Genomic DNA, 26,760 nt, shown 5'->3' on the forward strand with positions numbered 1-26,760 from the left:
CCTTCTCCCCCCACTCCCTCTGCTCCAGCTACTTAAGCCTCCTGTTTCTCAAACTCTGTCTGCCATGTGTCCTTGGCAGAGCTTTTGCTGTTCCCTCTGCCTGGAAAATTCTCCCTCAGATATCCTCAGGGGCTGTCTCTATTCAAGGTTACCTCCTCAGAGAGGACCTCTCTGACCACTCCAGGTAAAACAGAACACCCATTCCCTGTGTCCCCTTATCCTGCTTTATTCTCTCTAGTACCGAGCACCACCTAGCCTCCCCACGTTTATAACTTGTTTGTGAGTTCCACGACGGCAGGAATCTTCTATTTTATCCCTGTGCCTGACAGAGAAAGTGCTTAATAAATATGTGTGGGATGAATAAAGGAACGAATGAATGATCACTCACCCATCCTTTGATTGACTCAAGTAGCACCTCACGTACCTCCTGCTCGCATGGGCTGATTTTCCCCGTTTATTCGATGGCACAGATGGGATTTTGTGTTCTCTGAGAGCCCTTCCAGTCCTTTCAGAATCTGATATTTCTAGGATTCCAAGGTCCAGAACTCAGGGTCCTAGGCCACCCTGAGATGCTTGGAGGGTCTTGGGTTCTCTGTAGTTATAGGCGGCTGTCTGGGAATCCCAGTATGTGCTGATTCACTTCCCCAATGTAGGCATCTGGTGGTGCTGGCATCCCCAGGAGGTGTGCACACCAGGGGTGTCAGTTAAGGAACCACTGGACATTTTCATAAATAGATGAAAATGGGTATAGTATATTACACTCACAGTGCATGTTCCTGATCAGCAAATCCTTCTCTGTGGGCTAGCAGGGACTTAGGTCCCTTGCAGCCTGTGCTCTGCATTCTTCAGTACATGGCTTAAAGCTCACTGTGGAAGAGACGGGGCTCAGAGGACCACCTGTGGAAGGGACAGAGCATGTCTCCCCACACCCCATTGTCCAGAATGCAATCACATGGCCACACCTACCTGCAAGGGTGGCTGGGAAATGTAGTCTAGCCGCATGCTCAGGAAGAAAACCAGAGTTTGGTGAATATCTGGCCAGTCTGTCACACTGGGCCACTCTCATTCTTGCCCCAGTGATGTAAGAGCTCCTTCTAGCTCTGATGCCTATAAGCTCTTCTTCCTAAGAAGCCAGAGGGCCTGGATTTTTTTCTAGGTGAAGCCCAAACTCCTCAGAGCTGCAAGGGTTGCAGGATGGCCCTTGCTAGAGTGACCAACTGTCCTGGTTTGCCAGCGATTAAAGAGTTTCTGGGATGCAATTTTATCTTATGAATAGCTTTGTTCAACCATCATCACATTAAGATATTTAACTGAATCATCACAAGACACGCCCCCCGCCACCCTTTTATGATTTCACCCACACTCTCTCTTCCACCCCAACCGCTGGCAAGCACTAATTTGTTCTCCATCTCTATAATTATGTTGTTACACAAATATTATATAATGGAATCATGCGGTATGTATCCTTTTGAGATTCGCTTTCTTTTTTTTTAATTTATTGGGGTGACAATTGTTAGTGAAATTACATAGATTTCAGGTGTACAATTCTGTATTACATCATCTATAAATTTCACTGTGTGTTCACCACCCAGAGTCAGTTCTCCTTCCATCACCATATAGTTGATCCTTTATTCAACATAATTTCCCTGAGATTCGTCCAAGTTGTTGCATGTCATAGTTGCTTTCTGCTGCTGAGTTGTATTCCATTGTACAGATGTTCTATAGTTTGTTCAGCCATCCCCCCATTGAAAGACATTTGGATAGTTTCCAGTTTTGGGTTATTAAGAATAAAGCTACCATGGACATTTGTGTACAAGTTTCTGTTTATCCTCTGTGGCAAAATGTCTGTGCATGTCTTTTGTACATTTTTAATTGGATTTTTTTTGGTTTTACTGTTGCATTTTAAGAGTTATTTATTCTACACAGAAGTCCTTTATTGGATATGTGATTTGCTAATATTTTCTTGTAGTATGTAATTTGTCCTTTCAGCCTCTTACCAGCATCTTTCACAGAGCAAAGGTTTTTAATTTTGATGAGGTCCACTTTATCAAATTCTCCTTTTATGTTTTATGTTTTTGGTGTCAAGTCTAAGAACATTTGCCTAGTCCCAATTCTCAAAGATTTTAAAAAATTTTTATTTTCTAGAAGTTATACAGGCTTACATTCAACTCCATAACCCATTTTGAATTAATTTTTATATAAAGACTGAGTTTTAGGTCAAGGTTCATTTTTTGCCGATGGGCTCCAGTTGCTCCAGTATGATTTGTTGACAAGGCTGTCCTGTTTTCGTGGAATTGCTTTTGCACCTTTGTCAGAATTAATTGGACATATTTTTGCACATCTATTTCTGGGTTATCTATCTGCTCCACAGACTAGGAATTGTTCTGTGTGCCAATATCACACTATCTTCATTACTGTAGCTTTATAATTAACCTTGATATCGGGTAGACTGATCCAGCTCACTTAACTTTTTTTCAAAATTATTTTAGCTATTCTAATTTCTTTGCCTTCCAATATCAATTTTATAATAATTGTGTCTCTATCTAAAAAAAATCTTGCTGAGAATTTAATCAGAATTTCATTAAACCTGTATATCAATTTGGGAACAATTGACATCTTAACTATTAATACGTTGAGCCTTCTGATCCATAAACACGGTATGCCTCTCCATTTACTTAGATTTTCTTTGATTCTTTTTTTAAATCAGTGTTTTGTCATTTTTAGCATGCAAATCCTGTATATGTTTTATTAGATTTACACTGAAGTATTTCTTTTTTTTTAAGCAATTGTAAATGGTATAGTATTTTTAATTTTGCTGCCCATGTGTTCATTCCTAGTATATAGAAATATACTGATTTTTATGTGTTGATCTTGTATCCTGCCACCTTGATGAATTCACTTATTAGTTCTAGGAGTATTTTTGTAGATTTCTAGGGTTTTTCAACATAGACAATCATGACACCTGCAAATAGGGACACATTTATTTTCCTTCCTCCTTCCTTTCTTCTTTTCTTTCTTTCCTCCTCCTTCCCTCCGTTCCTTTCTTTCTTCTTTAATGTGCCTCTTATTTCCTTTTCTTGCCTTATTGCACTTGCTAGAACTTCCAGTACTACACTGAATAAGAGTGATGACATCAGACATCCTTATTTTGTTCCCAATCTTAATGGGAAAGCATTCAATCTTTCACCATTAGGTAGGATGTTAGCTAAAGGGTTTTTACCCCTTATCTAGTTGAGGAAGTTCCTATTGCCATCTTTTTCTGAGGGGTTTTTGTTTTTTATCATGAATGGATATTGAATTTTGTCATATGGCTTTATTTTTGTATCTATTGATAAAATCATGTAATTTTTTTTCTTCTTTAGTTTGTTGATATGATGCATTACTATTGATTGGTTTTCAAAGATTGAACCAACCTTCCCTTCCTAGAATAAGCCCCATTTGGCCATGGTGTATAATTCTTTTTATATATTGCTGAATTATGTTTGCTAATATTTAGTTAAGAATTTTTGCATCTATATTCATGAGGGATTTTGATCTCTATATATGTTTGTGCTATCACTGTCTGGTTTTGGTATCAGGATAATACTAGCCCCAGTAGCACCAGAAGAACAAAGCAGACCAATATAGCATTGCAAGGGCCTAGAAACTAAACTGTCTTTGCAACTGCAGCCACCCCCAGTAAGTGAGAATGTACATATTACACCTAACCAATGAGACTGCCTGCTAAAATGAAAGATTTAAATAGGATCTGGAGTTTCTTAACATAATAGTCCAAATGTCAAGGATATACAGAAAATTACCTGTCATACCAAGAATCAGAAAACCATAATTCTGATGAGAAAAGACAATAAACTGATGCTAATATCAAGATGATTCAGATGTTGGAATTATCTGACAAGGGTTTTTGAAGCAGCCATCATAAAAATGCTTTGACAGGAATTTGTAAATTCTCTTAAAACAAGTGGAAACATGGAAAATATCAGCAAGGAAATAGGAGTTATAAAAAAGAACTAAATGTAAATTATACAACTGACTAATACAATAATTGAAAAAATCAGACTTGCGGATGGACTCAATAGAAGAATGGAGATGTCCGTGATGGACAAATATCCCAACTCCCTCCTTCGACCAGTGGGAGAGCCTGAGGCATGTTCTACTGCCTCCCAGAACTCCCCAGCAGGACTGAGCTCTCATTGTCCCTGGTGGTAATTGTCCCATGACCCACCCTTCATGGGCTGCCTTCCCATTCTGTTTCACTCTGTATCCTCAGCCCCATGTTTCCCAGGATCAATGCTCAAATAACCTTTGTCTCCGGGTCTGCTTGTTGGCGACTCCAAATCAAGACAGCTCTCATGATCCCTCTATGAGGCTGTGCAGGTTAAAAAACAATGTCTAATCCAGAATTAGTTCTCACTAATAATTTTCATTGTCTGTGCCTCAATTTCATCATCCATAACAGAGAGGCATTGAACCCCCCACCTTTCTCTGCTGGGCTTCATCTTGTTCTCTTAAATCATGACCTCTGCAACCCTGTCTCCATTCTTCGATTCGTCTGGTTTTTCCCAAGGGACGGCGAGCAGCTTTGTCCCTGGGATGCTTAGGCAAACAAAGAAGCTGCTTCAAGCCAGCCACCCCTCCTTCACCAACCCCAGTGGAATCACAGCCTCCATGGTAGGTTGGGTTATTGTTTTTAATGCCAGTGTGAAATAAATTGAAAAATTACCCATAAAATACAGGTTTTCAGCAGCTGGCCTGAAATTTCTTTCCATAAACAAACAAGTTTAAAGAGATGCCTTAATGCCACCCGCCAACTCCTCCCCCAGCCTTTTATGTCTGTCCCTGGGTGGGAGTGCAGTCCACAGGGAGACTCAGCGTCCTGGGCAAAGGCAGGCTGCTGAGAGCTGTGGGGCATCTCTAGGCCTGTGGCCGACTTGCACTTCTCACCTGCATCCGGCTGCTCCGTGAAGAATCCCCTGGACTCCTCCCTTCACCTCAGTTCCTACACCAAACATAGACTTGGGATTTGAATCAGAGATTTCCTACATATCAAGTGCAGCTTTAAACAAATTACTTAATGAATCTCTGACTCAGTTTCCCCCTCTGAAAACAGGGATAATATTAGTACCCACTTCATAGGGGATTTGAGGATGAAATTAAATTTACACGAAGCTCATAGAACAGTGCCTGGCACATGGCCATGCTGTGTAACTGTTAGCTATTATTAGTTTTACAGGCGGAAGAGAAACTAGGAGAGAAGATGGAGTAGGAGGCTTAGTGACATTTGGACTTTTCCACAATGAGCCTTCTTTGGGGTTTTTTGTGGGGTGTTTATATAAACATCTGCCCGACATCTACAGTTTGCAAAGCTTGCTGACATCCATTATTTTATTTAGCCTGACATTTAGCTATGGAAGAATTTGGGACAGGGATTATAATTAACCTTAGCTTACAGAAGAGGAAACTGAGGCCTACTAGGTAAAATGGCTCACCCATGGTCTCAGGAAGTGGTAGACACCTTTTTGGTGGTTTAAGGACCCAGGATGAATCCTGATCATGATCACAAATTGAACCCTAACTCTCATCTTAGACTGAGCCCTGATCCTTCATCACACATTGAAATCTGACCCTGATCCTAGGCAAAATCATAATCTTGGTCCCAGATGGAGCTCTGGCCTCATTCTTGATCATAGACTGAGCTCCATATTAAGCCACCATCTTGGTTTCAATCAGAACCCTGGATGTTGTTTCAGACTAGGCCCTGACTCCAACCTCAGACTGAGCCCTGATCCTGACTTTAGATTGAGCCTAGACTTGGTGGCATACTGAGCCTTGGTCTTTGTTATAGGCTGAGTCAGAATCCTCGTCCCCTACTGACTCATGATCAGGGTTCCATATTGAGCCTTAGCTCTGGCCCCAGGTGGAGCCCACAATGCGACCTTGGAATGCAACCTGGAACATTCCTTCTCGCCCTATCCTGGCTCTGCTGTATGAACCCAATTGCCCATCTACTCCCGGCTTCAGTCCATCACCCAGGTAATGATGGAAAAGAAAACTTCTCTCAGCACCCTTTGGAGAAGGCCCAGGCATCAGATTTAAGATCTATAACCCCTTCTAGGGAGCAAGACGCCAGCTCTTCTCTCGTATTTGCAAACCCCCCAACCCCACCCCGGAGCAGCCTCAAAGACCTTAGTCCTGACACCAGAACTATGAGTTCTATTGTTTGGGTAGTTTTCAGTTCTGATTATTTAATACAGTTGTTTCTGGTTTTACATTCACAGCCCTGATCAGCTGGGGTAGGGTTTTTCTTCCCCCTGCAGTTGAAGTTGTAACACTCTTTCAAGCAAAGGAAAATGTTTAAAAACAACAGTGAAAATCTTTCCAAAATATGTTCACAATCATGTTGATCTCTTGGTAACTGGCTGGGGGAGAGAAAGGAAGGACAAAGAGAGGTTTGCATAGTGAGGGGACATCAGGTCTCTGGTAGGCTGGGGGCACCAGTGTGGGGGCAAGCCTCCACTCTGGGTCTAAACCATGGTGCCAGTGGAGGTGGGGAGATGGAGAACTGAGGGCAGGAAGGTGGAGGAGAAAAGCCACTGTTCAGGTTGCTAGAGGTTCCCATTCTGGAAGGAGCCGAACCCTGGAGCCTCCTATTCTTTGTGGGCCCTTAACTCTGAGCCTCACTTTTCTCATCTATCAAATGGAGACAATAACACCTGCCCAAGGAAGACTCTGGAGATCAAAAGACAGGTCGCTGCAGACACCCAGCACAAGGCCCCACACTAAGCAGGTGCAAATAATAGTAGTTGCTGCCATTGTTATTTTTTGCATCTGTTTGTCAGCTGAGAGGTAGTAGAGCTTACGGATACACCGAGGCCAGAGTCAGACTGCCTGGGGTCAAGCCCTGGTTCTACCACTCACTACCTATGTGACCTCAGGCAAGTTGCTGAACCCCTCTGAGCCTCTGTTTCCTCATCTGTAAAAAGAGTATGGTGGGCCGGCCCAGTGGCTCAGGCGGTTAGAGCTCCATGCTCTTAACTCCGAAGTCTGCCAGTTCGATTCCCACATGGGCCAGTGGGCTCTCAACCGCTAGGTTGCCAGATCAGTTCCTTGAGTCCCACAAGGGATGTTGGGTTCCACCCCCTGCAACTAAGATTGAACACAGCACCTTGAGCTGAGCTGCCGCTGAGCTCCCGGATGGCTCAGTTTGTTGGAGCACGTCCTCTCAACCACAAGGCTGACGGTTCGACTCCCGCAAGGGATGGTGGGCTGTGCCCCCTGCAACTAGCAACGGCAACTGGACCTGGAGCTGAGCTGCGCCCTCCACAACTAAGACTGAAAGGACAACAACTTGACTTGGAAACAAGACCTGGAAGTACACACTGTTCCCCAATAAAGTCCTGTTCCCCTTCCCCAATAAAATCTTTTTTTTTAAAAAAAGAGGATGGTAATCAAGTTATTGTGAGGATTGAATGAGTTAATACATGCGAAGTACTAAGAACTGTGCCTGGCACATAGTAGGTGCCTAATAAGTGTTAGCTATTATTATTTGTTCAAAAAATATTTGATGCATCCCTACTATGTGCGGGCTGTGGGATAGAAAAACTACTTCCCATGAGGTACAGTAAAGGCAACTAGACCCCCAAATTTTCTTGCCCCATGTCCTCCGTCCCAATTCTGGCCATCAGCAGTTGATTAATTGATTAATTCATTTATTACCAAGTACCACTTGTGTGTCAGAGAGAGGTGAGAATTAAAGACATAAGACCCTCACAGCCTGGTGCAGAGACAGAAGGAAAGCAGGCAATAATAACAAAGTCGAATAAATTCTAAAATCCAGGCAAGTAAGAGGGGTTGTGGGAGCCCAGGGGAGTTGCTGGAGAAAGGCCTACAGGAACTGATGTCTGAGCCCAGGGCTCGCAGTAGTTAAACATTCATTCATTCATTCATTCATTCATTCATTCAACACATGTTTACTGAGCACCGGTCCATAGTTGAGGACTCTTAACAACACAACAGGTCCAGCTCCAGCCCTCCTAGTTTACGGTCCAGTAAGGGAGACAAGGAACAACAAAGAAATACATATCCATAGAATATAACGTACACACAGAGTTGGTGACGTTGCTGGATGGTGAGTGCTGTGAAAAGACCTAGAGTTGGGTAAGGGGATAGAGAATGACAAGGGCGCTCAGGGAAGGCTTCTCTGAGAGGTGGCACTGAGCAGAGACCTAAATGCAGTGAAGGAGCGAGTGGTGTGGAGATCAGGGGAGAAAGCATGCCAGGCAGAGGAAACAGCAGTTGCCAAGGCCCAGTGACAGGAATGAAGTTGAGTCATGAAAGTGAAGGGAGGTAGTGTGGCTGGAGTGGAGGGAGCGAGGGGGTGTGTGGGAACAGGAGCAGAACCACAGCCGGGGTGGTGGGGTTGGGGTGCATGGCCTTGTCTGAGTGTATCCCAAGGAGGTGGGAAGGGGTAGGTGCTCAGAGGAATACAGGGCTGGTGTCAGAGACATGGGCCAGGATAGACGGGGAGGGGCCCTGCTTGCCTAGGGATAGGTGAGGGTTTCCAACCTTCCCTGAAAGTCATTGAGTAGCATCTGAGAGAGGAGGGACAAGAAGAGACTCTGGCCTTAGAAAGGCTGGAGTTCTGGGTTCTTCCACACTTTCCCCTAAATTCTCACAACAGCCCATTTTACAGGCAGGAATATGTCCCAGAAAATCACACTAAGAGGACACAGATCTGGCTGCCTCCAGCTCTGAGCCCTGGCTCCCTGAGCTCCCCCTGTTTTCTCTGGCCTCTGCCTCCCAGTCTTAAGGACCCTCAGGACCCAGAGCCGCCTCCAGCCCACCAAGTCCACGGCCACCTTCTTCCTGGCCAGCTCAGCCACACTTGGGCTGAAGAGAAAGTGATAGGCGTCAACCCTCTGGTCTTCCTCAGCCCCTTAATCCCAGGCTCAGTCCCTAGCTGTGGGCCCCCACTGTGCTCCTTCAGTCCTTCGTGACTTCTGATCAGTTCAGCTCCTAAAAGGACCTGGCAAAAGTACTTGGTCCCACATCTCCCTCTCTTGCCATTTCTCTAGCTCTGTCAGTGGGTACCCTGCCCAGACCGATCTTGGCATTCACCATTCAGGTACTTGTTGGCCAGAACCCAGGGCTCCAACCACCCGCAGAGCAGGTTGGGAGTGCTGGTGAGTTAGCACCCCCCAGGAACAGCCCCCAACCAATGATACTGGGAGCTGGTGGGTGAGCCTCTTGAGCTCCCTTGCCCTGGGGGAGGGGGGAAAACTGTCTCCAGAGCTCCCAGTGGGATGGAAGCCCAATTGCCCAACTTGATCCTCACTACTCCTTATATTCGCTTCTTTTTCTTTCCTGTCTTCGTCACTTCCTTGCTTTCTGGTGTTTTCTGGGATAAACTCCCAAGTAACCAATTTGCACTTGAATTCTTATTTCCAGATCTGCTAAGATAATCACCATGCCTAGTCAATTTCACCTGCTCTTAAATTGAGCCCCTTCTTTCCATGACAACTGTGACTGCCCATTTAGTCCAAGCTTCCCACCCTCACCCCCAAGAAGCCAAAGGGATCTTGCTATAAAGAAAACCAGCTCATCTCTTTCCCCTGCTTAAAACCTACCCATGCTTTGCCTTGTTCACTCCTTACCAGAGCCCACAAGGCCCACAGGACCTGGCCCTGCTGCCCCCAATCTCTTCTCGACCTCTCTGCCTCAGGCCACTCTGGTCACCTTCCTGTTCTCCAAAAACGTCCACTCATTACCATCTCAGGGCCTTTGCACTTGCTGTTCCCTCTGCCTGGAGCACCCCCAGGTATTCTCACGGTGAGCTCACTCTTGTCTCCCTTGCCCTCAGCTGGCACGTCACCTCCTCCGAGATCTTCCCTCCCTCATCACTAGAATCAAGACTTCCCTCTCCCTTGTCGTCACGCCCCATCCCCTAGCCTGCTTCATTCCCTGTAGACCATTTTCCAGCCATCTGAACTGGCCTGGTTGATTTGTGGTCTTGGGCCTTTGTCTGCACAGGCTGGGCCTCTTGCCCCAGGCCCTCTGGCAGCCTCCGTGCTTAGCTGTGAGTTTGGTGATGTCCTGCCTTCCTGGAGTTGATAGTCTGGTGGGACAGGGGCTGGGGGAAAAAGGCATATGGTGGACCAGTTGTGGAACATGCCACAGAGGAAAACTGGGGCAGAGAGTGACCAGCAGGGGTGGGGCACGGGGAGCAGGAGGCCAGAACAGAAAGCTGGGAGACAACTGTGCAGGTGTGGCTCTCTCCCACAGCAGTGCAGACGTGAGCAGTGCAGCCTGGTGGAGTGTCTGCACGGTGCAGGACTCTTCCCATCGGGTAGCTCCATGGCTTCTAGGGGGGCTGCCTGAGGTAGCCTCCAATGCATCCCTGTTCCACCTGGTGGGATTGGACAGCCCACATCCGGCCGCAGGGGAGACTGGGAAATGTAATATTCGTCAGGGCAGCCATGTACTCAGCTAAACATCAGAGGAAATACTATTATCCAAGAGAAAGGGAGTTAGTATATAGGGGACGCCTGGTGCTCTTTGCCTCAGTCATCAGCGGTAAGCCACTGGCCCCACTTCCCTGTTTTCTGCACATCCATTTTCTGGTCCTTCTTTGTGCAAGGTAGAGGGACAGCTGCTTACAGTTCTGAACAATCCTGAATTCCACCTCTGGGACGCCACACCCTCTCATAGTATCCTCCTTCCCTCCGTCCTTTCCAAGGTGTCCAGCCAGGCCTTCGCTGCCTCCTCCCTCCATCTGCCTACAGTTTTTGTCCTTTCCCTCTCTCCTTCATTCTGATCTCCATTTCTCCCTTTCATCATGAAATACCTTAGAAGTTCTACCCACATGGATGGCTGCTTTCTCACTCCTATGTCTGTCCAACCCTTCTCTCTGGCCTCTCCACTCTCTGCTCCGAGTATAGCTTACTCAGGAGGGTCCAATCCCTCTCTGTCATAAGATCTACTTTTTTTCTGCAACCTGCTTGTGGCTCTCTGCCCTGCTATATACTCATCCTGACGGGATATGTGACATTTCACCATCCTCTGGAAACAAATAATGCGTGCTTTGCAGTCAGGCAGAACAGGAGCAAGTTCACTTCACCTCTCTGAGCCTCAGTGACTTTATCTGTAAAATGGGATTAAGACCATCCATCAACTAATTACACAGTTTTTATTTGCAGCCTCTGCATACCAGGCATTTAAATAAATCCCTGTAAATACATCTGAAAGAGTGATAACAAAGCCAATAATAGTACCACTGAGAACTTAACAGTGCAGTGTGAAGCTCTACATGCATCAGCTCAGAAACGCTGAGGAAACCAGAGCTCAGAGAGAGGCAGCAACTTGTCCAAGTCAGGGACAGAGCTAGAACTTGAACTCAGGTCCCTCTGGCTCCAAAACCTTACTCCTAACAATTGGGCTGCCTCTTGGAATCATCCCAGAGTTCCAGCAAATGATCTGTGGCTTGGGATCTGGGATCATTTTGGGTTGACTTAGACCTTCCCTTGCTGGGGATGTGGTCCCACTTTCCCTGCAGTTACACGGATTCCCCCCAAATCCATGTATATGCTCCATCCTCTCTTTGGACTCTCTATCAAGTGAGTCACTGGTCCTATCTAGCCTTCCTTCCCAATATGTTTGCTCTCCATATCTCCTCTCTTCTAGCCCCATTGCTTCAGTCTTATCTTGGCCATCTGGTCTCCCACCTGGAGACAAATTCAGAAGAGGTGATGCTTTCTGCTGCTATTCCTTGATTTTACCCACCCTGTGCACCCTCACCTCTCCTCTAGTCATCCTCATGGAAGACAGAGAGGCAAGGGATAACCCCAGAGCCATAGGAAGGCCCTAAATGTACCCCCAAAGCACTATAATGACACTTCCAGGTCACGTCCTAGTTCTAATAATCAATTTTTAAAAAGATATGATGTCCTTTGTTCAGCTCTCTACATTCACGATCATCTGGATCTTGATGTCAGGGGAACTGGTTGAGTTCCTGCTTGGTCTTTGCTAACAGATGTCCATGGCCAGCTCACGTCTTTTCCTTTGGCCTCAGCCTCCTCATCTCAGGGTTGTCGAGGGGCTTAAAGGACATTGTGTGGGAAGGCATTTGGCATCGCACCTGGTACGTAGTCATTGCTGGACAGATGGTGCAAAGAGCATCCCGTACACTTGCTTGTAAGAGAAGCAAGGAAAAGATAGTCAACATTATAGAATGTTGCAGCTAACATGGCTTCAAGATCATCAAATGGAATGCTCTTATTCTAATGAAATAGTGAACGACTCAAGAACAACCAAAGAAAAAGTCCATTATTCCTTGGTTTTCACATCAGCCCCATGAGGCAAAATTCATGTTGCGTATTTTGCAGCCATGGGAACAAAGGATCAGAAAGTATGAGTAACTCAGCTAAGGTTACCTATAGAGTAGGGAGAGGATTGGAAAAAACCTAGGTCTATCTGATTCCAAAGCCAGTGCTCTTTCCACTCTACTCATTGACCCATGGACCCATTGACCCATGGACCCATTCTTTCATCTATCCATTGACCCATCAACCCATCTTCCCATCCTCCCATCCATCCATCCTCCAATCTATCTCTCCTCCCACAAACCCGTCCACACATCCTCCCATCCACCCATCTGACCATGCATCCAACTACCCATTTATTTGATAATTACCGAGAGGCTACCAGCCACTCATCACTATGCCAGGGACTGAGCTATGACTTTGAGCTACATAAAGTACTGCTATCATGGAGCTCACATTCTGACTGTGTGAGGCAGACAACAAATAAATACACACTGTACACAAGACTTAAATGCTGCCAAGAAAAATAAAGCAGAGTAGCAATGCCGAGAGTAACTAAGGCAAGGTGGTAGTCAGGGAACTCCTCTCTGTCAAGGTGATGGTTGAGCAGAACTCTACAGGAAGTGAGGAAGCAAGTCTTGTGACGACGTGGGAGAAGAGCATTCCAGGCAGAGGAAACAGCTGTGCAAAGGCCTTGAGGATCAGCAAGGAGGCTGGTGTGGATGAAGCTGAGTGAGCGAAGGAGCCATAGAAGATAAAGAAGCCATTTAGGGTGAGATGACATCAGGCCTTGTCGGTCACTGTGACTAGAGTTTATTTCAAGTGAGTTGGCCAACAGTCTCCCCAATCATAGAGTGATTTCTCATCTGCCAGAGAAGAAGCCAAAGAGCTTTGGGCATCCCAATCTCTTCTTCAACAACCCAGCCCAGTGGCTTTCACAACTGCAATTGAAGCTGGTGCCAGGGATAGGAGCTTAGGAGTCTGAGATCTGTGCTTTGGCTTCCAGGGGAGATGAGTCTGTCATTTGCTGGGTGAAGAAGGGTGGGGTCAACCATTACCAAGCACCGTTAACTTACCTTAGCCCATTCCATCTTCACCACTTTCTAGAGCTGGCATTCTCAGCTCCACTTTACAGAAGAGAAAGTCAGGGCTCAGAGAAGTCATGAGGTGGCACCAGATTCGCCTGTTTTCTACCTTTTCACTCTACTTAATTAAATCTTTCAAAAAATTGTTTGAATTTCTACTGTGTCTGGACTCCGTGTGAGAGACACTTGTAGACTCAGGGCCATTTCTGGAGAGAATCTTCACGTGACGTAACCTACCATTCTACTGGTGGGGAAACAGAGGCTCTGACAAGGTTTGTCCTTCAGGTCAGCTTAGACAGAATGAAGCTGGGATAGTCAAACTCAGCTTATTTTTTACTACAATTCTACACGATAGGAAAGGGAAAGAGCCCATGTTTCCTTCCACAACACATGTGTTCTCAGACTATTGGCTGTAAAAGAAACCAAATTTCTCCACTGATTGTCATTGTGTTTCGGGGGGATGGATCCTAGGACTTCGCTGTGTTGACTCTGAGTCAATAAGTGCCCCCAAGCATACCTGGTAAAAGTGGGAATTTATTAATTCATTAATAGATTTCTTGAATGATCAATTGGCTTCTATGTTTCTGTTGTATGAAGGATTTTAGGCAACTTAGGAAGGAAGTGAAGGGTGGAAACTGGTCATCTTCTGTGCTTCTTACATTCCACTCATTGGGAACATAAAGAAATGCAAAAAAAAAAAAATTATCCAGCTGCTACATAGCTGGGGAACAAATTCTTGGTATGGAAGTAATTCTGCTAAGGCTAGCCTCTTCAGAGTGCATTCCAAATACTTTTCCTATTTTCAAATGTAATTCAGACACATTTCTGTAGTGTGAGCCATCACTTAATAGGGAAGGGGCATTTATTAGGGAATGGGTGGAAAGAGGACAGGACAGTTGGACAATTTAAATCTGAGTTCTGTAAGTCACTCACTGGCTGTGTGACCTTGGGTGAGCCGCTTTACCTCTCTGAGCACCTGTTTCCTTGTCTGTAAATTAACATTTACCTGGCAGAGATTTGGGGCGTTCTAAAGTAGATCACATATATAAAAAACTTGCCATAGCACATATTCACTGTCTTCTCTTCCTATTTCTCTTCTCACTTAGTCTCCTAAACAACCTTGGGGACCATGGTAGGAGTGTGGTTTGCTTTCTCCAACATGAACTCGAGTCTTCCAGAAACCATCCAGCCACCACTCTGAAATGGCATTTCAGGTCAAATCTGATTCACCTTCTTACTTTGGCACATCTTTTTCTCTCCCCATCGAGCTAAGCACACAGCCATTGCTGTAAAAATGTATTTGGATGGGTGGGGCGTTCAAAAAAGGGAGACATCTATCTCCTGGGTTGGTGTCTTCAAGTAAGGATCCCTAGAAAAGAAGCACTAGGATTTGTTTAGGTGGTAAGAAGGGGGCATTCAGGAGGTGGAAACAGAAAAAGTCAGTGTGTGCAGTCAGGACTGACCTGAAAGATGCTGTGGTTGGAGTTGATGATGGGATATCAGCCCCGCAAAGCCTCGGAGAGCTCACGGGCAGGATGGGAAAAGCTGAGTTTCCAGTAAAGTAGGACCAAAGTCACTCATTGGCTGATTAGTTCTTGGGATGAGCATCTCTTTCCTCCCCTGCTGGGGAGATCTGTTTCCCTGGGTCATTGGTCAGCGCAGAATTTGTTTGCCCAACACACTTTCTCTTTCGTTTTCCTCTGTCTCTGGTGAACTCTGTCCTGATTCCAGGAGCATGGATGGATCTGTCAGTCAACGCCTGCCACTCTGGCTACAATAAGAGGGCTTTCAGGTGGGGCCACTTAGAATCTTTTCTTTCTCTTGGGGCTGTGGGGGTTTCTCTCTTTAAGCTATCAGGATGTAGTTTGGGGGCTGCTGGTGCCATATTTGTTCCACATGAAGTGAAGCTGTCTGACGCAGGGAAGGATGATGCTACCAACCAGAGAGACAGAGAGAAGCAAAGCTGAGCATGGAGGGAGGCCTGCCAATATTGCCTATGTGCCTGGATTCAGCCATACCTGCAGCCCATTGGATTTGCCCTTTATGTGAATCAATAAATTCCCTTTGCTTGTTTAACAGGATTTCTGTCATAAGCAACTGAAAGAATTATAATTAATACACTTAGCAAATCAGAGACAGGCTTCCTCTGCAGAAACAGATAGAATAGGGAAGAAGCACGGCAGACAAACAGATAGAATAGGGAAGGAGCACAGCAGACATAGAGAGGATGAGTGGGAGTCTGGGCTTCTCCGCTGACTCACTCACTGCAGCTCTGTCTCAAGTCATTGCCCCTTTGTGGGCCTCAGTTTCATCATCTGTGAAATGGGCTGCTATGAGCAGGAAATAAAGTCATTTCTGTATGTCCCATCTTGTTGCAAAAATGAGTTCAGGCAGTTTACAGATATTATAAAACCAGAGACTAGGAAAAGAAATGGACAATGAAATCATGAGAAGGGAAAAGAATATGAACTCAAGGATGAGATCAGGTGACTGAATGCCTGCTGGGAGGTTCTGACTGCTGCTAGAGATGAAGAGAAAAGTTTGTTCTGAGTTTCCTTGCAGCCAAAGAGAGAAAAGACAAACAGTTACGTGGACTCATGGGGGGAAACCCCAAACCAGTTCCTGAAGAGAAGCCCAACTTTTTCTCAAATGAAAGTCGGAAATAAATTCCCTGGGGTTCTCCATCATAAGGACTTAGTGAGACACCAGGAGCAAAGATAAAAGACAAGTAATAGGCTGGAGAAAATAGCTGTAACATATATAAGTCAGAGGATTAAAATCCATAATCAATCAAAAGCTTACACAAGTCAATAAGACAAAGCACTCCCTCAGAAAATGGGTGAAGGGAAATAAAGACACAAGTCACATTACAATTCACATGAGAAGAAATAGCTATCAAATCAGCCAAAAAATCAGAAGAAAGGGCAATACCAGTGTTGGTGAAGGTATGGGGAAATAGGCATGCTCAGACACCTTTACTTTCTTTTAGCACTTCTCTTCACCTTACATACTATCTATGTTCATATGTTTGTTTGGGGCTGTTTTCTTTACCAAACTGTGAGATCCATGAGGATGAGGACAATCTCCTGCTCACTGTTGAATCACCAGTACCTAGAACAGCCCAGCACAGAGTAGGTGCACAATAAATATTTACCAAAGCCATGATTGAGTGAATAAACGGACAGCATGTAAACTGGTACATTTTTTGGTAGGCGATTTGGTAACACCCATGACAATTTTAAATACACGTTCACTGATTCAGAAATTCCTCCTTTAGCCATCTGCTCAATAGAAATACACAAATTTGCAAAGAAATGGGTAGAAGAACATTCAGTGCAGCATTTTTTAAACAGCAAAGATTGGAAATAACCTCAAAGCCCAAGAGCACTGCAATGATGCTTATGGGGTATCCTCACCATGGAACACCACGTGTATTCTTAAAAAGTACAAGAACAGATCTACGATACCAATGTGGTTTGATCTCTACAACATAGAAAATATCCAGTCACAGAACAACAGTATGTACTAGCTCTGGGAAAAACAAAAATCTATCTATCTATCTATCTATCTATCTATCTATCTATCTATCTATCTATCTATCTATTGTCCATCTATCTATCCACCCAGACGATAGATTTATCATCTATCAATCTATCAATATAAACAAATAGAAAAATATTTTGGAAGGAAACACCAAACTGTTAACAGTGATAACTTCTGAAAACAAGAATGCACAGAGAGGTGTGCAAAGGGCTATTTTCACTTCAAAATTCTATTGACGGATAATATACATTTAAATGCACACAGATAAGTGTAAAAGGTGGTAAATTTTCACCAACTGTACACAGTCCTGTAACCACTACTCAGATGACAGCCTCCTGCCAGTACGACACAGCCCTGCTCCTTATCCTTGTCAAGGTGAGTTGTCACTATCCTTCTATCGCCTTTATCACCTTAGATTTCTTTTGTCAATTTTCAAACGTGGTATAAATGGGATCATAAGGTGGATACAATTTTGTGTTTGGCTATTTTCACGCAATGTTCTGTTTATGGGTTTCATTATTTTTACTTTTTTGCTGATATATTTCTGTACATTTCAAGTATTTTCAAAGAGATTGTATCACTTGTAGTCTACATATGTGAATTGGGTGATTACAAATTATTAAATCAACACAGATGATCGGTATGCACCAACAATTTGCCTTCACCAAGTACACCAGAGAGTTTCACAAGATGAGAGAATGGGGATTGCTGAGCAGGTCGCAGGCTACTATTTCAGACCCCTCACCCCAGAGAGAGTGGCTGGAGTTTCTTTGGGTTTTGGCTGAGGCTTTTATGGGAGTAGGGTTTGGGCAGATGGTGCTCATTTTTCATGGTAATGCAGCTTCCATGGTGTGAATCCCCGCCCCCAGCCCCCCAAGTGTTTGCAGGCATTAGCTCCTGCTCTTACAGCCCAGAGAGGAGACGTGACTTGGTGCAGGGGAACTTCAGGTTCTGAACCAGTAGCTTACAGTTTGGTGATGAAATGGACAGCCAAGAAAATGATGAAAATGCGCTAACCAAGACACATGCAGGAGGCGTGGATGAATGTGGGGTGGGGACAGAGTGGGACGGTGGGAGTTTGGGGACACTGATGCAGAATGTAAAAGAAAATCCTGCAGGCTGGGGTGGTGGTGGCTCAGGTGGGCAGCACGGCAGGGAAAGGGGATGTCAGGAGGCTTGGGAGCTCCTCTTAGACCTTCCAGGCCTCTCTGCGTCTTCCTCTGGGGGGGAAGGGGCCTCAGTCTCACCTTGGCTCAGTGGAAGACAGATTGAACAGCCCATTTCATCCGTCGTCTGTGATTCTTTTTATGCATTTCCAACATTGCTTCAGGACAGCAGGTATAAGCTGACAATAATTTAAATTTTTTTTTTAAGATTTCTTCCTCCCTCCCTCTCTTCTTCCCTCTCTTGCTCCCTCCCTTCCTCTTTCTTTCCCTCCTTCTCTGTCTCTCCTACTCTCTCTCTCCCTCCCTTTCTTATTACTTCTCCTTCTCCTTTTCCTATTCTCTCCTTCCTTTTCCTTCTCCTCCTCCTCTTCCTCTTTCTCCTTTGTTTCTTCTTACTTTTTGGAATAGGTAATAGACATGCATTGTACAAACACGAATAGCACCAAAGTGTGTCCTGAGGAAAGTAATCCTCCCTCCCACCATCTCCCAGCCACCCAGTTCCCCTTCCAGGGAGCAGCAACTGTAGCTTCTTTCCGTCTTTCCACTCAGAAACGGCGTGGGCATCTACAAGCACATGCACATACACGTTCTCTTCCCGTTTTCTTTACCAAATGATAGCACAGCACGCAGTGTTCTGCACTTCACTTTTGCAACACAACTTGGACATCATTCTTCACCAGCACGTGGGGAGCTGCCTCTTTCTTCTTCACAGCTGCAGAAATTCCACGGTGTAGATGTGCTATCACATTTCACTGGTGCTTCGTGATGGGTGTTTCGATTGGTTCCTGCCGTTTACTATCACCACGAGGCTGCGATGCCTGTCCTTATGCAGACGTCATTTTGCAAAAATGCATATGTGCAGAGTAAACTCCTAGAAGTGGAAGCAGTGGGCAAAGAGGGTGTGCGTTTGTAAGCAGGTTGCTATGGCCTGACGCTAAAACCAGGGCCGCAAAGGGCTTCTTCCCCACCGGCCAGCCACCCAATACTTCTCATCTAATGTGCTGTCTGTGGTCCAATGTTTCAACTGTCCCAATAATGTCTTTATAGATTCTTTTGTCCAACGGAGGATGTGGTCCAGGATCACATATTGCATTATTTGCAGTGTCTCTGTAGTCTCCTTTAATCTGGAACATTTCCTGACCTTTGTTTGTCTTTCCTGACATTGACATTTTTTAAGAATATAAATATGTTGTTGTATAGAATGTGACGTCCTTAGGTTGGGTTTGTGTGATGTTCTCTCACGAGTAGACTCAGGTTATGCCTTTTTGGCAGGAAGGCCTTAGAAGAGATGCTGCGTCCTTCCCAGTGGATTGGATCAGTTTGTCCCTTTATTAGAGTTAACTTTGATCGCTTGGTTCAGGTGGTGTCCAGCTTCTCTATGAAGTTATTACTTTTCCTTTTGTAATCAACTTTTATGGATACACTTGAATATCATTATCTGTGAAGTATCAGTCCTTGTCAAACCTGCTGTCCAGTTAAAAAGTGCACTTCTTAATTGGCAGTGACGAAAAGCCTTTGGTACTGTGTTTAAGAGCCATTGGGTTCCCTTTTTATTGAATTTTGATAGTGATTTTTTTTTCTTAAACAAATCTGGAAGTTTATTGCTTTAAACAACTGAATAGTTTAAGCTTAGCCCTATAGCTCTTGGTCATGATGATAATAATGTTTTTAAAAATAAAATCCTCATTTCCCCAGCACCTCCAAGGAGGATTGCTTTCTAAAATTCATCTGGATCTCAGGCCCCAGCAGGGATGGGCCTGGCCTGCTCTCTTTGGTGGCAGCCTGAGAGAGGCCTCCCCCTACAGTCTTTGCTGCAGGAGAAGGCAGAGACATGCCTCCTGCTCCTCCCAGGGGACTGCAGCTGTCGTCAGAGACTGCAGGTCAGAGGTGGCCCAGTCCAAGATTGCAGCCTGCCCTGAGAGCCAGCCCTAGTCCTGCAGTTATTACCCCCTAACCATGGCCCCAGCCCCAGCCCAGGGTAGGTCCCTTTGCCCCAGATGCTGAACCTTGCTCCGGAACTGGGGAAACCTACCCTTCATGCTGGCCTCGGTTCCCAGGGCTGTCCCCACCATTACACTGTCCCATACCACCTTTCCTACCTGGCCCCAACCCTACGATCCTGGTGCATTGGGTGGCCCCAGGGAAAAAGAGGTTCTGAAGTGTTTTAGCCACAGAATTCTGCTCAAAGAAAATCCTACTCAGAACTCCAGCCCATTCAACATGTTGAGGTGGTATTGAAAACCCTTGGGAGAGGGGGTTCTATTTTTTTCATTTTGCCAGCATTCCCAGGGGTGCGTGCCAATTGCCACGAAGTCTAGACAATTGTAAATAAATTACTCATAGCCTATATTTATAAGGTGAAACTTAAAAACTCTTTCAAATAATTTTACAGCTAAAAATATATTTCATGTGAGTACATTTTAAAATATTTTACGTAATTTGGTTTCAAAAAAATAAAAAATGCCAGGGGCCCATAGTGAGCCACCTTCCCCCACACCCCCAAACACTAGGTTAGTGCAAAAGTAATTGCGGTTTACAGGTTAAAAATAATTGCAAAAACCGCAACTACTTTTGCGCCAACCTACTACATCGGGATCTCCTGGTTTTTTACATCTCTGCAATGTTCCCTTTCATGTTACACTCAAATTGCATGGTATTGATGGCACTCGTTTTTTAAGGTCCCTTCCCCTTGAGTATCACCTCCGTGAGGCAGCCTGGTCCACCATGGTCTCCCCAGCTCCAGGAATAGGGCGCTATCATAAAAGAAAAGATTGATACATTGGGCTACATTAAGGGGTGGGGGGTGGGTGATGAGGGTAAGGGGGATCAAATATATGGTGATGGAAGGAGAACTGACTCTGGGTGGTGAACACACAATGGGATTTATAGATGATATAATACAGAATTGTACACCTGAAATCTATGTAAATTTACTAACAATTGTCACCCCAATAAATCTAATTAATTAAAAATAATAATAAAAAAAAATAAAAAGCTACGCCCAGGAAAAAAAAAAATTAAGAGGCTACTTCAGGTGAGGTGCTCAAAAAGTGGATGTTGGCTAGATGAAGGAATGAACGACTTTGTAAATGAATGAGTGAATCTATGCTACTTCCTGGAGAGGGCTGTGGGTGATGACGTCCCATTTGCATGGTGATTGCAGAGAGGCTTTTAGGGTTTGGATCTTGGGGGACGGGGCTGGCCTCTGTCCCCACTTTGCAGACCCTACTGGTGCTAGGAGCCACTCCTACGAGATCACGGACAGCCTGAAGCCACCTTGTTGCTCCTTGGGGGACGTTTATTTTGATGTTGTCTGGCAAGGTGACCAGTCTCTTCAGTGATATTGCTGGTCCCCATGGGACTCCACTGCCCCTTTCTCCTGGACCCCCCAAATCGGCCATATCTCTGAGAGGGGGAGGCGGACTCCCTATTTCCAAGGGAGATAAACTGGGCTCCAGGGATGGTGACAGGGCAGGACTTCCTTATGGCTGGCCTGTTTAATGGGAAGGTCCTGGAGCCACGACTGGACATTGGTCCCATCTCCTCTAATGGTGCTTCTGCTGGGGGACAGTGCAGGGCTCTGGGACGCATCTGCCATGAGGACTCCTGACCTCTCCTCCCAAGCACGAGGGTAACCTTGACCCTGGTTGGAGGTGGGCAGCTGGAGGGAAATGGAGCTGAGTTGAAATGCCCACTCTGGCACTTAGCCACATAACCTTGGGCAGGTGAGTCCTCTCTGTGTGGTCCTGAATTTCCTCCTCAATAAAATGAGAATAGTTGTCCTTGCAGCCCTGCATCCACATAATGCCATTATGAAGATCAAATAAGAGTGGGTGTGAAAGGGCTTTGCAGGGAGTCCTGCACAAAGGGGGGGGGCATTCTTTTTAAGAATAAAATTAAATTTTATTAAGGGAGAAGTAAAATTGGCAAGGAGGAGCTCTCCAACACCATTAAAAGAAGACCAGAGAGAGTATATGCTCATGCCTGGGATGACTTCACTTCTCTACCTGGCGGGTTCCTGCACTCCCTACCCGCACTAAGGGGGACAGTGCCTCCCCCGGAAAGCCCTATGAGACTGCACTGTCCTCTTATCATGCCTCCTCCAACACAGCCCTAATTTATGACTTAACTTGACAGTCTCTCCCACTGGTCTGGGAGTTCCTCTGGGCAGGAACTGTGTCTGATTCATCTCAGAATTGCCCGCACTTAGCACAGAGCCTGGTGCACTGCAGGCACTCATAAATGCTTTTAGTCAGAGTGACTGGCTAGAGTTTAGCTAATGGCGGAATGTCAGGGGCTGGAGGCTAAGGTTGGGGGAAATTCAAAGCAGGCCAGCTTCACACCCTTCCTAGCACCTTATCTGGAAGGCTCTCTCCATCCAGGTTTGAGATAAGGTCTAGTCTACCCCCGACTTCAGGCCAAGTGAAAGCTGCTTGAGGAAGGGTGACTGATATGTCTCCGTTTTCCCAGGACTTTCTTGGTGTTAGCTCTAACAGTCCAATTTCCAGGGCAATTGGTCACCCTACTGTGAGTGAAAAATCTGGATATTGTTTGCCACTGATTCCCTGTATCAGATATTGTATTTGTTTATCAATCAGACATTATCCTTCTCCCTCCTCCCCTTCTGCAACGCTGGTAGAGCTCATCTCTCAAGATAGAGGCAGAAAACAGCAGGTACTTTCCCAGCCTCCCCTGTGGTAAGGGGTGGTCACGTGACGCAGTCTGGGTCAATGAGACAAAACGCTGAGTCAAGCTGGGAGGGTTTCTTCTCTCTACCTACCCTTATCTCCCTTACTCTCCTTGTTCCTGATTTTGGATATTGCCATGTGAGGAAGTGATGCTTGGAGCTATGGCAGCCGTCTTGTGACCATGAGGAAACATCCTCACCACGCACTGAGGGTGGTAAAGTGATCAAAGGAGCCTGAGACTTCAATGATATTATTGACCCACTGAATCAACCCTGGGACCACAGATTTCTTGTCATGTCTGATGATAATAAATCCTTTTGGGCCTAATGGACCTATACATGAAGAAAACATAGGAAAATATTTTAATAATCTTGACAATTGTGATATATCTTACACAGAACACAAAAAGCACATTCACAAAAGAAAAAAAAATGATAGTTTACATTAAAATTAAGAATTCTGTTTATCAAAAAATATCATTAAGAGAACAAAAATGCAACCCACATGCTGGGAGAAGACATTTGAAATACTTCTCTGACAAAGGACTCATATATAGAACATATCAATAATAAACGAACCCAATTTTTCAAAGTTGGGGCAAAACTTGAACAGGAACCCCAGAAACAATTAGTAATTTTTTAAATCTCATTTTAAAAAAATTTCTACTTTTGTGTATACTGTGTTTCCCTGAAAATAAGACCTAACCAGAAAATAAGCCCTAGCTTGATTTTTCAGGATGACATCCCCTGACAATAAGCCCTAATGCGTCATTTGGAGCAAAAATTGATGTAAGACTTGGTCTTATTGTGGGGAAAACATGGTATGATATAAGGTAATGATATGTTGGCACAGTGATCTATTATGTTTTTACTTTGTAACATATACGATATATTGGGGGTGAATGTTCACTGTTTAGAATAAGAGACCAAGATCTTTAAAGACCCACTGGGTTACTTGATCACACGATTCCAGTTAGCCTTCAGAATAATCCCAAGGACCAGATGTATTACCCCATTTTACAGATGAAGAAACTGAGTCTCAGAGAAGTTAGGGGTTCAAGGCCACACAGACAAGTAAGCAGGAAAGCAGGGACTAGAACTTAAGACTGGTGGGCCCAGCACTCCTCTCTGTCAACTGTCCCTTGCCTTACTGTGGCCTTGACCAAATTTCTTCTCAGAGCTCCCATCCCTAAAATTGAGGGGTAGGCTAGATTCAACTCAGTTTAGGTGGACCCCAACATACAATGATGAAGAGATGTAATTGTCCTTCGGAGAACCCACGTGGGAGCCATTGAAAGCCCTAACACTGCTGGCGTAGTGGGTCAAGGAAGTTTCTCTCAGCATATGCTCTTTGCGTGGCTCTAAAATATGAGTGATGCACATGGTAGCATAACAAGGAGTCTGGCATTTATACATTTATAGTGCTCTTGAGTGATGTAGTGAAATTCTAAGTTTACCTCCCTTTTTTCAGGATGTAACCATTACCTCGCTTGACCCAAAAATGTATTTTAATATCTTTCAGCTGTGTCTTCTGCTGTTGACTTCCATATTTCTAAATCTTACAATATATAGCTATCTCTTGATGTATCCATTTTAGACATTATGTTGACTGCCCATTATAAAAGACGAGGGATTTTAACTCAATTATATATCCATTTCTCCTCTCTCCTCCTCCTAATACCCACTTTTTTGTTAATTTCACATCAGTGTTTTCATTGTTATGACTGCAAATATTGTTTCCTGCTCTTAACCTCTCAACCCTTTCTCCTTGAATTAATAATTGCCTATTTTTAACTGTTTAGTTTTCTTTGAACATTTGAGCCAAGCTTTCCCATATGCCAAAAACAGCTCTGTAAAACATCCCTCAATGTGATTTCCTTACAAACTCCTTCAATAATGTAATGCTGCTATCTTTTTTCTGGGCTCTCGGATGTTTAGTGCCCTCAACTAGTTTTGCTCTGAGCCTAGAATACAGGTACCCACGAGGAATTCCCTTGCTTTTCTCCACAGTCTCCTGAATATCATGCTGTCTAGAAGTTTACCGAATGCTGAACCCACAGTTTCCTCCTGGTCTGAGCCCTTGTCCAAGCCCCTCCCACACTGATGCTGGACACAGTCATGTGACTTGCTTCGACCAATAGGGTAATAACAAACATGACACAGCAGAGGATTGAAAAGTACTTGTGCTTTTGGGTCTTTGGCTTTTGCAGTCCTGGGGAACCCATAAACCAGGGTTGTCCAAACTGTGGCCCATGGGCCAACTGCAGCCCGTGATCCATTGTTAATTGGCCCGCAGCAAATTCCAAAAATATATTTAGTTTACTTAAATAAACCAGGTGAGGCAATAGGTACTTCACCTCGAGTGAGTGGCTCAGCTGTTTGTGTATTTTACCGCATATGGCCCTTGGTGAAAAACGTTAAAAAAAGTTTGGACACCCCTGCTATAAACAGCATCTACTGGTGTGCACCCAGGCTGGTTTGCTGGAAGTAAGAGACTCGTGGCCAGATCATCTCCATTACTCCAGCTGATATTAACCACCAGACACATAAGTGCAGACACATGAGGGGACCCAGCCCGTACTGCTGAACCATAGGTTCACGAGCAAATCAATGGTGGCTGTTTTAAGCCATTAAGTTTTGAGATAGTTTGAAACATAGGAAGAGCTAACTGGTACATGGATTCCTCTTCCTTGGTTTTGTCTCCCTTTACGATGGAGCATATCCTCCAGCACCAGCCTTAGTAATACCATGAAAGTCATGTGATATCACGTCTGAGGTGAGGTCAGAAGAGGCCATGTAATCTCCACCTGGCTCTCTTGGGACTGTCACTCTGGGGAAAGCCAGCCTCCCTAAGAGGTCTGACTACCTTAGACTTCCATGCTGGAAACACACATGTAACTAGTCAACAGTGCCAGCTGAGCTCAGCCCTCCAGCCATCCCTGCCAAAGGTACCAGACATGAGTGCCACCATCTTGAACCCCAGAGACCCAGCCCATCTACCGGCTGAAAACCACTGAGTGACCTCCAACAACACCAGGTGGAACAGAATAATCACCCAGACCAGCCCTCTCTGAGTTTCTAACCCAAAAAATTAGCCCACTAACTTTGGGGGTTGTTTGTTATACAGCAATAAGTAACCCGATTCCATTTCCTGAGGGGCAAAGGGGCAGGTGTTCTGGGATGGAAGGAACTTGTGGCCATTTGTACAACCCACCACATATACTTTTAAATCTACTTTCTTGTTCTCTTTTCCTTTTTAATAGCTTCCAGCTCGTGTTTTATGGATGTAATATCTTCATCTCTGAAAGGATATTAATTGTAGGATTTATTTTTATGTTTTCTCCTGTTCTCTGCATTCTCTCTTTCTCCAAATTCTTTCCCTTCACCCCTGTGGTTTGCTTTGGTCTCTCTTCCATGTTGGAAATTTCTCTAAATATGTAATGATCCTTGTCTGTCCATTCATATTAACAATCTGATTGAAAGCTGTGGGTGGGGATGGTGGACTGGTGGGCTTCTGTGTATTTTGGGTGGTCAGGTGGCTTCTAGTTTGCTTATTCTGTGGAGCGCTCTCCCTCTTCCCCAAATTGTCATACCTGTAGGTCTTTGTCTTAGAAGTGGTTCTCGAGATAATTTTCTGCCTCGGGGTAAGAGGAGGGCATAAGCCCATCCAATGACACTCTAAACTAGACAGATGAATGGAGCTAAGGATCTGAGCCAGGTAACCCTATTTTTAGTCTCTTTGGTTCCTTTTCTCTAAATAATAAACCTCCCATTGCTGGCCTGGATGTGAGAGGAGCTATTGGTTGGCTGGGAAGGGCAGAGGTTAGGGACCCAGGGGTTCAGTGCTCCTTGTACAGACTTCCAAACCCTCCTGCTGCTTTCACTCGCCACCGAACAAGCACCTTCTGTGGTACTTGGCATCTCCAATTTTTGAGGCTTTCAGGAAAATCCGCATGTTTCTC

The sequence above is a fragment of the Rhinolophus hipposideros genome, assembly GCF_964194185.1.
Source record: "Rhinolophus hipposideros genome assembly, chromosome: 22".
Classification (NCBI taxonomy): Eukaryota; Metazoa; Chordata; class Mammalia; order Chiroptera; family Rhinolophidae; genus Rhinolophus; species Rhinolophus hipposideros.